Genomic DNA, 10,353 nt, shown 5'->3' with positions numbered 1-10,353 from the left:
TGGGAATATTGCCAAATGAAAAGGGTCAACCACTACCCCTGTGGATTGGTAATTCACCCTGACGCTCCTTGGCTGGGGGCGTCTCCAGACGGGTTAATCTTTGACCCTTCAGAGCCATGTCAGTTTGGGCTGATTGAGATGAAGTGCCCAAATGTTAAAAGCTATGTGGACTGCCCGTATCTCAAAATGAAGTCAGGCAAATTGGAGCTAAAAGAAAAGCATGCTTACTACTGGCAAGTACAGGGGCAGATGCTAATAACGGGAATGAGTTGGTGTGATTTTGTAGTCTCAGCTGAGGAAGATGTACTCATCCAAAGAATTTACAGAGACAATGATGTTTTGGATATAATCAGAGAGAAAGTAGACAGGTTTTATTTTTATGTCTACTTGCAGAAATGTGTAATGCTTCAGGATTGAGATAAAATATTCTAAGATCTGTTCTTTAATTTTCACTTTTAATGGTACGTTTTATGATTGAGATTATTTTATGTTAATGTTTGTGCATCTTTAACTTTCAATGGCAGATGTTTTCCATGATTAACCTTGCCTTCCCAAAAAGTAAACACAATAAAATGTGTGTGTGCGCTGTGAGCACGCCAAGAAATATTTATTATCTTGATATTAAAGGCAATTAAAATGATTTCATTTCATGAATTCTGTATGTTTAACAGAACAATAGTTATCAAATTCCTCAGAAAAAGATTAAGCTACAATATCAAACTTCATATCTCCATTTCTTGACAAGAGGTCCATTTTGGTAATTTGAGAGGAGACAAGCGACAGTGAAGAGTTGGTTTATGCTCCCTGCAATGGAGAGAGGGATGGTGGTATCAAAGAGTTTATTTTCTTTAACTCTTCTGATCATCCTCTCGACATGCACCCTCAAACGGGCGATGGACTGCGTCTTCAGAACATCCACCTCTGGCATTTGGGCCCTCTTGGAGAGGAAGGCAGGACGATGAACAGTCCCAGGTACAAGGTCATCCACCAAGAATCCCTTGTCAACCATGATGGCCATGTCAGGCGTTAAGAGTGGTGCAATCCCTGACTGACGAAACACCTCCTTGTCACTCATGGAACCCTCAAAGAGTGCTGAAACAAAACTCAGGGCTCCGTGAGGGGACATGCCCACCATGGCCTTAAAGGTGCAGTGGGACTTGTAGGTCGAGAAAACTTCGCTCTGAAGGAGCATGGATGACGGTGTTTGACACCGTAGCTCTGTACAGTCGAGGACCACCTGTGTGTCACTGTAGCTGCCATCAAAGTCGCGTGGAAGATGGGCCTTCACAGCTGCGGGAGACATCCATATACAGACTGAGCCCAGTAAGCTGTAGAGGAAGTTGGCCCAGGTCATGATGATTCGGCTGACGGTTACTCGGTGGATGTTAAATCTATGACCCAACTCCCTCTGGGTACAGCCAGTGGACAGGTATGTCAGGAAGAGGAAGAGCTCATCTATTGGCAGCAGTTTCTGTGGGGAGAAGTGTTTAATGAGTGTTAGTTCAAAACCACCCTTTTAATGCTTAGGGATCTGTGTCTGTGTGTTTTTTGGGGGAATGGGTACTTACAGTTGGTCTGGTTAAAGGGCTTTCAGTTGTTGTGCTAGTGGCGTAGGTTTTCTTTGCTCTGGTGACCCTAATTATTTTGGCTGTTGCTGCCTCGATCAGGTTCCAAAACGCCATCAGATGCTCGTATGAGGGGAATCTAAAATACAGTATTACAATTGAAATCAGTTGTCTTGTCATACAAGCTTAAGAATAACATTAAATATCCCATGACATGCTGTTTTTGTATGCTTTTATATAGGCCTTAATGGTCCCCTAATATCTGAAGTCTCTTTCCCGAAATTCAGCCTTGGAACTCATTAATGTTAAATAACCTCCTAAAGTGAACATTTCATGTCAAAAAGAGGAAATAATCAAGTTAAGAGAAGATGTTGATCTAATAACTAGCTTACCTGGTGTAAAATCTGATGTCTTCAGGAGACGAAGCAAACCGTTTCAGTCCAAAGTTGGAAAGATGATACGTTTGGACCTGCTCTCTCAGCGCCTCGAGTTCCCTCAACATATCTCCATACTGCTCCCTGTCCACACATACGGTACCGCTGGCCCCATAGTCGTGGTCCACGACCATCGGGACCATGGCGGGTTGCTCGCTGTCCTCCTCTGGCTCCGCCGGGTCAGGTTCCGGACTTGGTGGTCGAGATCGGCGCTCCCAAACACCGGCCCGTGACTTACTGGTGTATTTGTTCCACTCAAATAAAGAAGGAACAGAGCCTGCTGTCAAAACCCGTCTACCCTTAGCAGTAGTGACGATTTCATGGTCTTCGAAATGTCGACTGCAAACCTTGGTGTGTTGGGTCACCGAATATTCCACCCTCCTTATTTTGTGCAGCCACCGCGCACGAAGGCAGGTGTCATTCGGGAAGCAGTGGAAGCTCAAATGGTTGTTATAACGGCCTGAAGCCGAGCAAAGTGGCACACAACAGTGTTCCTTAGACCCACGCACAGTACCTTGGAACTTAAATGTATCACGTACATTATATTTCTTTTTACTTTCTTTTTTCCGTACAACCGCACCACTCATCTTGTTGTTCGTTCACTAATGCGGATGAGGACAGGAAGTAAACCGGAAACTGATTTGCCGAATTTGGGCTACGGCGGAAGTTCGTCAGTACGATTGTGCACAGAGCTTATTGTGGGCTGACCAAGCCCCCACTCATTCCTTGGTCTTTAGCAAAGGCCCATGTGGATCTTGGTGGTATTGCATTTCCGATTTTGTATGCAATGGTAAAAAGTTCTCAAAATCCTGAAACATTGATAGTATAGGCCAAGAGTAACTACCACACCACAAATGGCCCAATATCACCCATAAGTGACGCTACAGGCCACGCCCTGATACACAAAGATACAAGGCTTTCTGGAATGGGTAGGCTCACCAAGCCCCCTCCCTTCACTCCTTGGCTTGAAATAAAATCCCTTGTGGATCTTGATGGTATTGCATTTCAGATTTGGTATCCCATTGGTAAGTCTACAGCATGGATGTTTCTATACAGTGACAATTTGTGAAGAATATAAATTTTTCAATGGTTCGCAATGTTTTGGAGGAAACCGCCATTGCTGCTTGCAGCTATATTTAGGATTCCTCCGTAAGGAGGAAACCTATTGTTATTGTTAGTTTTATTATTATTATTATTATTATTATTATTATTATTCTAGTTCCATGGGAGTCAATGGCAGCCCCTAGACCCCTTGGATAACTTTTTGTTAAATTTGGCACACTCATTAAGGACAGTTCCTTCTATACCTACACCAAGTTTCATGTATCCCATCAGACCACTCTAGCGCCACCAATGGGTCAAAGTTGGACTTGTGTTTACACACGCAACTTTTGAACCGTATGACTGATTCTCAAAAATGAGGTACCATTGGATTCCCTGGATCAAGCCGAGTTCAACGCACCCTATGACGTCAATTTCCGGTTATATGGATTTTCCGCTATTTCCGGTTGTATCAAAAACCTTTGAAAGCCTACTCCTCCTACAGTTTTTGTCATATCTTCTTCAAAATGACCAGAGATGATCTTCAGACCAAGCCTCACAAAAGTTATCCCATGGCGTTTTGATTTTCTAAACCGTTTGTCCTGCACAGCCAATCAAAATCAGCAAAAAAGTAACCAAACAGGAACTTGGGTCAAATCTCTGCAGATCTTTGAGATATCAACACTAAACTTGGTATATCGGTAGACGACACTACAACATGTTACCATGTGCAAAGGCAACTTCATATCTCAAAAAATGATTGATATAAAGCAAATCGAATTTATTGCTCACGCTAAAATAATGCTTTACACATCCGCCGGTCAAAAACTGATACTTTGATTCAATCACAAGTTCATATGAAGACTCTTGAGAATGTTTAGTACACAAATCTGAGGAAAAGTTGACTGTAACATGAAAAGTCGATTTTATGTGAATATTTGAAACATGCATGCTTGGCTAATTGCTAACGAAATTTTCAATGAAATGTCTCCCCTGCTCTTCAGCGCGCGCGTGCTCCACATTCTCACACACTCAGCCTTTCCCTTGACACACGCGCGGGCTTGGCGAGACGCATACACAACATTTCAGGCAATTGTGGGCTGACCAAGCCGCCACTCATTCCTTAGCTTGAAGTGAAGGCCCTTGTGGATCTTGATGGTAATGCATTTTAGAAAAAGTTCTCAAAATCCTGAAACATTGATAGTATAGGCCAGGAGTAACTACCACACCACAAATGACGCACCATTATCCATAGGTGGCGCTACGGCCAAGCCCCAATTTTCCATTTACAAAGTGATGCCATTCGCATCCCATTTGTCCCAAAATTCTGAAATTCATTAGATATGCCTTATTTCTCATGAGGAACAAAAAAGCCTCAATAACCTATAACGGCCGCCATATTGGATTTTTTTGTACAATAAAGATTTAGGAAACACGTTTTTTTGCTACTTCTCCTACAATTTTTGTCCAATCTTCCCCAGAATTGGCAGGTATCATCGTCAGAGCAACCCTCACTGAATTCTTCAACAGATTTTTGAATTTCAAAACCGTTTGTCCGGTACAGCCAATCAAAATCGTCAACAAAGCAACCAAACAGGAAGTTGTATCAAATCTCAGCAAATCTTTGAAATATCACCACCAAACTTGGTGTGTCACGTGAAAGACACTACATCATGTTCCCATGTGAGAAGGCAAATTAATATCTTAAAAAATGATTGAAATAAAGGAAATCTAATTTATTTCTATCTAACGCTAAAATAATGCTTTACACATCCGCCAGTCAAAAAACTCTGATTAAATCACATGTTCATAAAGACTCTTGAGAATGTTTAGTACACAAATCTCAGAAAAAGTTGACTGTAACATGAAAAGTTGAAATTTGGTGAATATTTGAAAAATGCATGCTTGGCTAATTGTTAAGGAAATTTCCAATGAAATGTCTCCCCTGCTCCTCAGCGCGCGCGCGCTCCACATTCTCACACACTCAGCCTTTCCCTTGACACACGCGCAAGCTTGACGAGACGCATACACAACATTTCAGGCAATTGTGGGCTGACCAAGCCCCCACTCATTCCTTGGCTTGAAGTGAAGGCCCTTGTGGATCTTGATGGTAATGCATTTTAGAAAAAGTTCTCAAAATCCTGAAACATTGATAGTATAGGCCAGGAGTAACTACCACACCACAAATGACGCACCATTATCCATAGGTGGCGCTATGGCCAAGCCCCAATTTTCCATTTACAAAGTGATGCCATTCGCATCCCATTTGTCCCAAAATTCTGAAATTCATTAGATATGCCTTATTTCTCATGAGGAACAAAAAAGCCTCAATAACCTATAACGGCCGCCATATTGGATGTTTTTGTACAATAAAGATTTAGGAAACACGTTTTTTTGCTACTTCTCCTACAATTCTTGTCCAATCTTCCCCAGAATTGGCAGGTATCATCGTCAGAGCAACCCTCACTGAATTCTTTAACAGATTTTTGAATTTCAAAACCGTTTGTCCGGTACAGCCAATCAAAATCGTCAACAAAGCAACCAAACAGGAAGTTGGATCAAATCTCAGCAAATCTTTGAAATATCAACACCAAACTTGGTAAGATGACTCGGAACCGTCTTCTGAGGATGTCCAATCAATTTGGTGTCATGTGATCGTGTCATGTGATCGGCGTGGCCGCAGGAACCAAAAATGTTTTTTGGCCAATAACTGTTGATTTGTTTGCCTTTAGTTCATGAAAACTCTTGAGAATGTTTAGTACACAAATCTCAGAAAAAGTTGACTGTAAGATGAAAAGTTGAATTTTGGTGAATATTTGAAAAATGCATGCTTGGCTAATTGTTAAGGAAATTTCCAATGAAACGTCTCCCTCTGCTCCTCAGCGCGCGCGCTACACATTCTCACACACTCAGCCTTTCCCTTGACACACGCGCAAGCTTGACGAGACGCATACACAACATTTCAGGCAATTGTGGGCTGACCAAGCCCCCACTCATTGCTTGGTCTTTAGCAAAGGCCCATGTGGATCTTGATGGTATTGCATTTCCGATTTTGTATGCAATGGTAAAAGTTCTCAAAATCCTGAAACATTGATAGTATAGGCCAAGAGTAACTACCACACCACAAATGGCCCAATATCACCCATAAGTGACGCTACAGGCCACGCCCTGATACACAAAGATACAAGGCTTTCTGGAATGGGTAGGCTCAACCAAGCCCCCTCCCTTCACTCCTTGGCTTGAAATAAAAGCCCTTGTGGATCTTGATGGTATTGCATTTCATATTTGGTATCCCATTGGTAAGTCTGCGGCATGGAATTTTACAGTGACTATTTGTAAAGAATATACATTTTTCAGTGGTTTGCAATGTTTGGAGGAATCCGCCATTGCTGCTTGCAGTTATATTTATTATTATTATTCTAGTTCCATGGGAGTCAATGGCAGCCCCTAGAACCCTTGCATAACTTTTTGTTAAATTTGGCACACTCATTAAGGACAGTTCCTTCTATACCTACACCAAGTTTCATGTATCCCATTAGACCACTCTAGCGCCACCAATGGGTCAAAGTTGGACTTGTGTTTACACACGCAACTTTTGAACCGTATGACTGATTTTCAAAAATGAGGTACCATTGGATTCCCTGGATCAAGACGAGTTCAACGCACCCTATGACGTCAATTTCCGGTTATACAGATTTTCCGCTATTTCCGGTTGTATCAAAAACCTTTGAAAGCCTACTCCTCCTACAATTTTTGTCATATCTTCTTCAAAATGACCAGAGATGAGCTTCAGACCAAGCCTCACAAAAGTTATCCCATGGCGTTTTGATTTTATAAACCGTTTGTCCGGCACAGCCAATCAAAATCAGCAAAAAAGCAACCAAACAGGAAGTTGGGTCAAATCTCAGCAAATCTTTGAAATATCACCACCAAACTTGGTGTGTCACGTGAAAGACACTACATCATGTTCCCATGTGAGAAGGCAAATTAATATCTTAAAAAATGATTGAAATAAAGGAAATCTAATTTATTTCTAACGCTAAAATAAAAATTAATTTCCAATGAAATGTCTCCCCTGCTCCTCAGCACGCGCGCTCCACATTCTCACACACTCAGCCTTTCCCTTGACACACGCACAAGCTTGGCGAGACGCATACACAACATTTCAGGCAATTGTGGGCTGACCAAGCCCCACTCATTGCTTGGTCTTTAGCAAAGGACCATGTGGATCTTGATGGTATTGCATTTCCGATTTTGTATGCAATGGTAAAAAGTTCTCAAAATCCTGAAACATTGATAGTATAGGCCAAGAGTAACTACCACACCACAAATGGCCCAATATCACCCATAAGTGACGCTACAGGCCACGCCCTGGTACACAAAGATACAAGGCTTTCTGGAATGGGTAGGCTCACCAAGCCCCCTCCCTTCACTCCTTGGCTTGAAATAAAAGCCCTTGTGGATCTTGATGGTATTGCATTTCAGATTTGGTATCCCATTGGTAAGTCTGCAGCATGGATTTTTACAGTGACAATTTGTGAAGAATATAAATTTTTCAGTGGTTTGCAATGTTTGGAGGAATCCGCCATTGCTGCTTGCAGTTATATTTATTATTATTATTCTAGTTCCATGGGAGTCAATGGCAGCCCCTAGAACCCTTGCATAACTTTTTGTTAAATTTGGCACACTCATTAAGGACAGTTCCTTCTATACCTACACCAAGTTTCATGTATCCCATTAGACCACTCTAGCGCCACCAATGGGTCAAAGTTGGACTTGTGTTTACACACGCAACTTTTGAACCGTATGACTGATTTTCAAAAATGAGGTACCATTGGATTCCCTGGATCAAGACGAGTTCAACGCACCCTATGACGTCAATTTCCGGTTATACAGATTTTCCGCTATTTCCGGTTGTATCAAAAACCTTTGAAAGCCTACTCCTCCTACAATTTTTGTCATATCTTCTTCAAAATGACCAGAGATGAGCTTCAGACCAAGCCTCACAAAAGTTATCCCATGGCGTTTTGATTTTATAAACCGTTTGTCCGGCACAGCCAATCAAAATCAGCAAAAAAGCAACCAAACAGGAAGTTGGGTCAAATCTCAGCAAATCTTTGAAATATCACCACCAAACTTGGTGTGTCACGTGAAAGACACTACATCATGTTCCCATGTGAGAAGGCAAATTAATATCTTAAAAAATGATTGAAATAAAGGAAATCTAATTTATTTCTAACGCTAAAATAAAAATTAATTTCCAATGAAATGTCTCCCCTGACCTCAGCCCGCGCGCTCCACATTCTCACACACTCAGCCTTTCCCTTGACACACGCGCAAGCTTGACAAGACGCATACACAACATTTCAGGCAATTGTGGGCTGACCAAGCCCCCACTCATTGCTTGGTCTTTAGCAAAGGCCCATGTGGATCTTGGTGGTATTGCATTTCCGATTATGTATGCAATGGTAAAAAGTTCACAAAATCCTGAAACATTGATAGTATAGGCCAAGAGTAACTACCACACCACAAATGGCCCAATATCACCCATAAGTGACGCTACAGGCCACGCCCTGATACACAAAGATACAAGGCTTTCTGGAATGGGTAAGCTCACCAAGCCCCCCCTCCCTTCACTCCTTGGCTTGAAATAAAAGCCCTTGTGGATCTTGATGGTATTGCATTTCAGATTTGTTATCCCATTGGTAAGTCTGCAGCATGGATGTTTCTATACAGTGACAATTTGTGAAGAATATACATTTTTCAATGGTTCGCAATCTTAGGAGGAATCCACCATTGCTGCTTGCAGCTATATTTATTATTATTATTATTATTATTCTAGTTCCATGGGAGTCAATGGCAGCCCCTAGAACCCTTGGATAACTTTTTGTTAAATTTGGCACACTCATTAAGGACAGTTCCTTCTATACCTACACCAAGTTTCATGTATCCCATCAGACCACTCTAGCGCCACCAATGGGTCAAAGTTGGACTTGTGTTTACACACGCAACTTTTGAACCGTATGACTGATTTACAAAAATGAGGTACCATTGGATTCCCTGGATGAAGACGAGTTCAACGCACCCTATGACGTCAATTTCCGGTTGTATAGATTTTCCGCTATTTCCGGTTGTATCAAAAACCTTTGAAAGCCTACTCCTCCTACAATTATTGTCATATCTTCTTCAAAATGACCATAGATGATCTTCAGACCAAGCCTCACAAAAGTTATCCCATGGCGTTTTGATTTTCTAAACCGTTTGTCCGGCACAACCAATCAAAATCAGCAAAAAAGTAACCAAACAGGAACTTGGGTCAAATCTCAGCAAATCTTTGAGATATCAACACTAAACTTGGTATATCGGTGGACGACACTACAACATGTTACCATGTGCAAAGGCAACTTCATATCTCAAAAGATGATTGATATAAAGCAAATCGAATTTATCGCTAACGCTAAAATAATGCTTTACACATCCGCCGGTCAAAAACTGATACTTTGATTCAATCACAAGTTCATATGAAGACTCTTGAGAATGTTTAGTACACAAATCTGAGGAAAAGTTGACTGTAACATGAAAAGTCGATTTTATGTGAATATTTGGAACATGCATGCTTGGCTAATTGCTAACGAAATTTTCAATGAAATGTCTCCCCTGCTCTTCAGCGCGCGCGTGCTCCACATTCTCACACACTCAGCCTTTCCCTTGACACACGCGCGGGCTTGGCGAGACGCATACACAACATTTCAGGCAATTGTGGGCTGACCAAGCCCCCACTCATTCCTTGGCTTGAAGTGAAGGCCCTTGTGGATCTTGATGGTAATGCATTTTAGAAAAAGTTCTCAAAATCCTGAAACATTGATAGTATAGGCCAGGAGTAACTACCACACCACAAATGACGCACCATTATCCATAGGTGGCGCTACGGCCAAGCCCCAATTTTCCATTTACAAAGTGATGCCATTCGCATCCCATTTGTCCCAAAATTCTGAAATTCATTAGATATGCCTTATTTCTCATGAGGAACAAAAAAGCCTCAATAACCTATAACGGCCGCCATATTGGATGTTTTTGTACAATAAAGATTTAGGAAACACGTTTTTTTGCTACTTCTCCTACAATTCTTGTCCAATCTTCCCCAGAATTGGCAGGTATCATCGTCAGAGCAACCCTCACTGAATTCTTTAACAGATTTTTGAATTTCAAAACCGTTTGTCCGGTACAGCCAATCAAAATCGTCAACAAAGCAACCAAACAGGAAGTTGGATCAAATCTCAGCAAATCTTTGAAATATCAACACCAAACTTGGT

This window comes from Osmerus mordax, chromosome 6 (assembly GCF_038355195.1).
Source record: "Osmerus mordax isolate fOsmMor3 chromosome 6, fOsmMor3.pri, whole genome shotgun sequence".
Taxonomy (NCBI): domain Eukaryota; kingdom Metazoa; phylum Chordata; class Actinopteri; order Osmeriformes; family Osmeridae; genus Osmerus; species Osmerus mordax.
Note: the sequence above shows the minus strand (reverse complement) of the source record.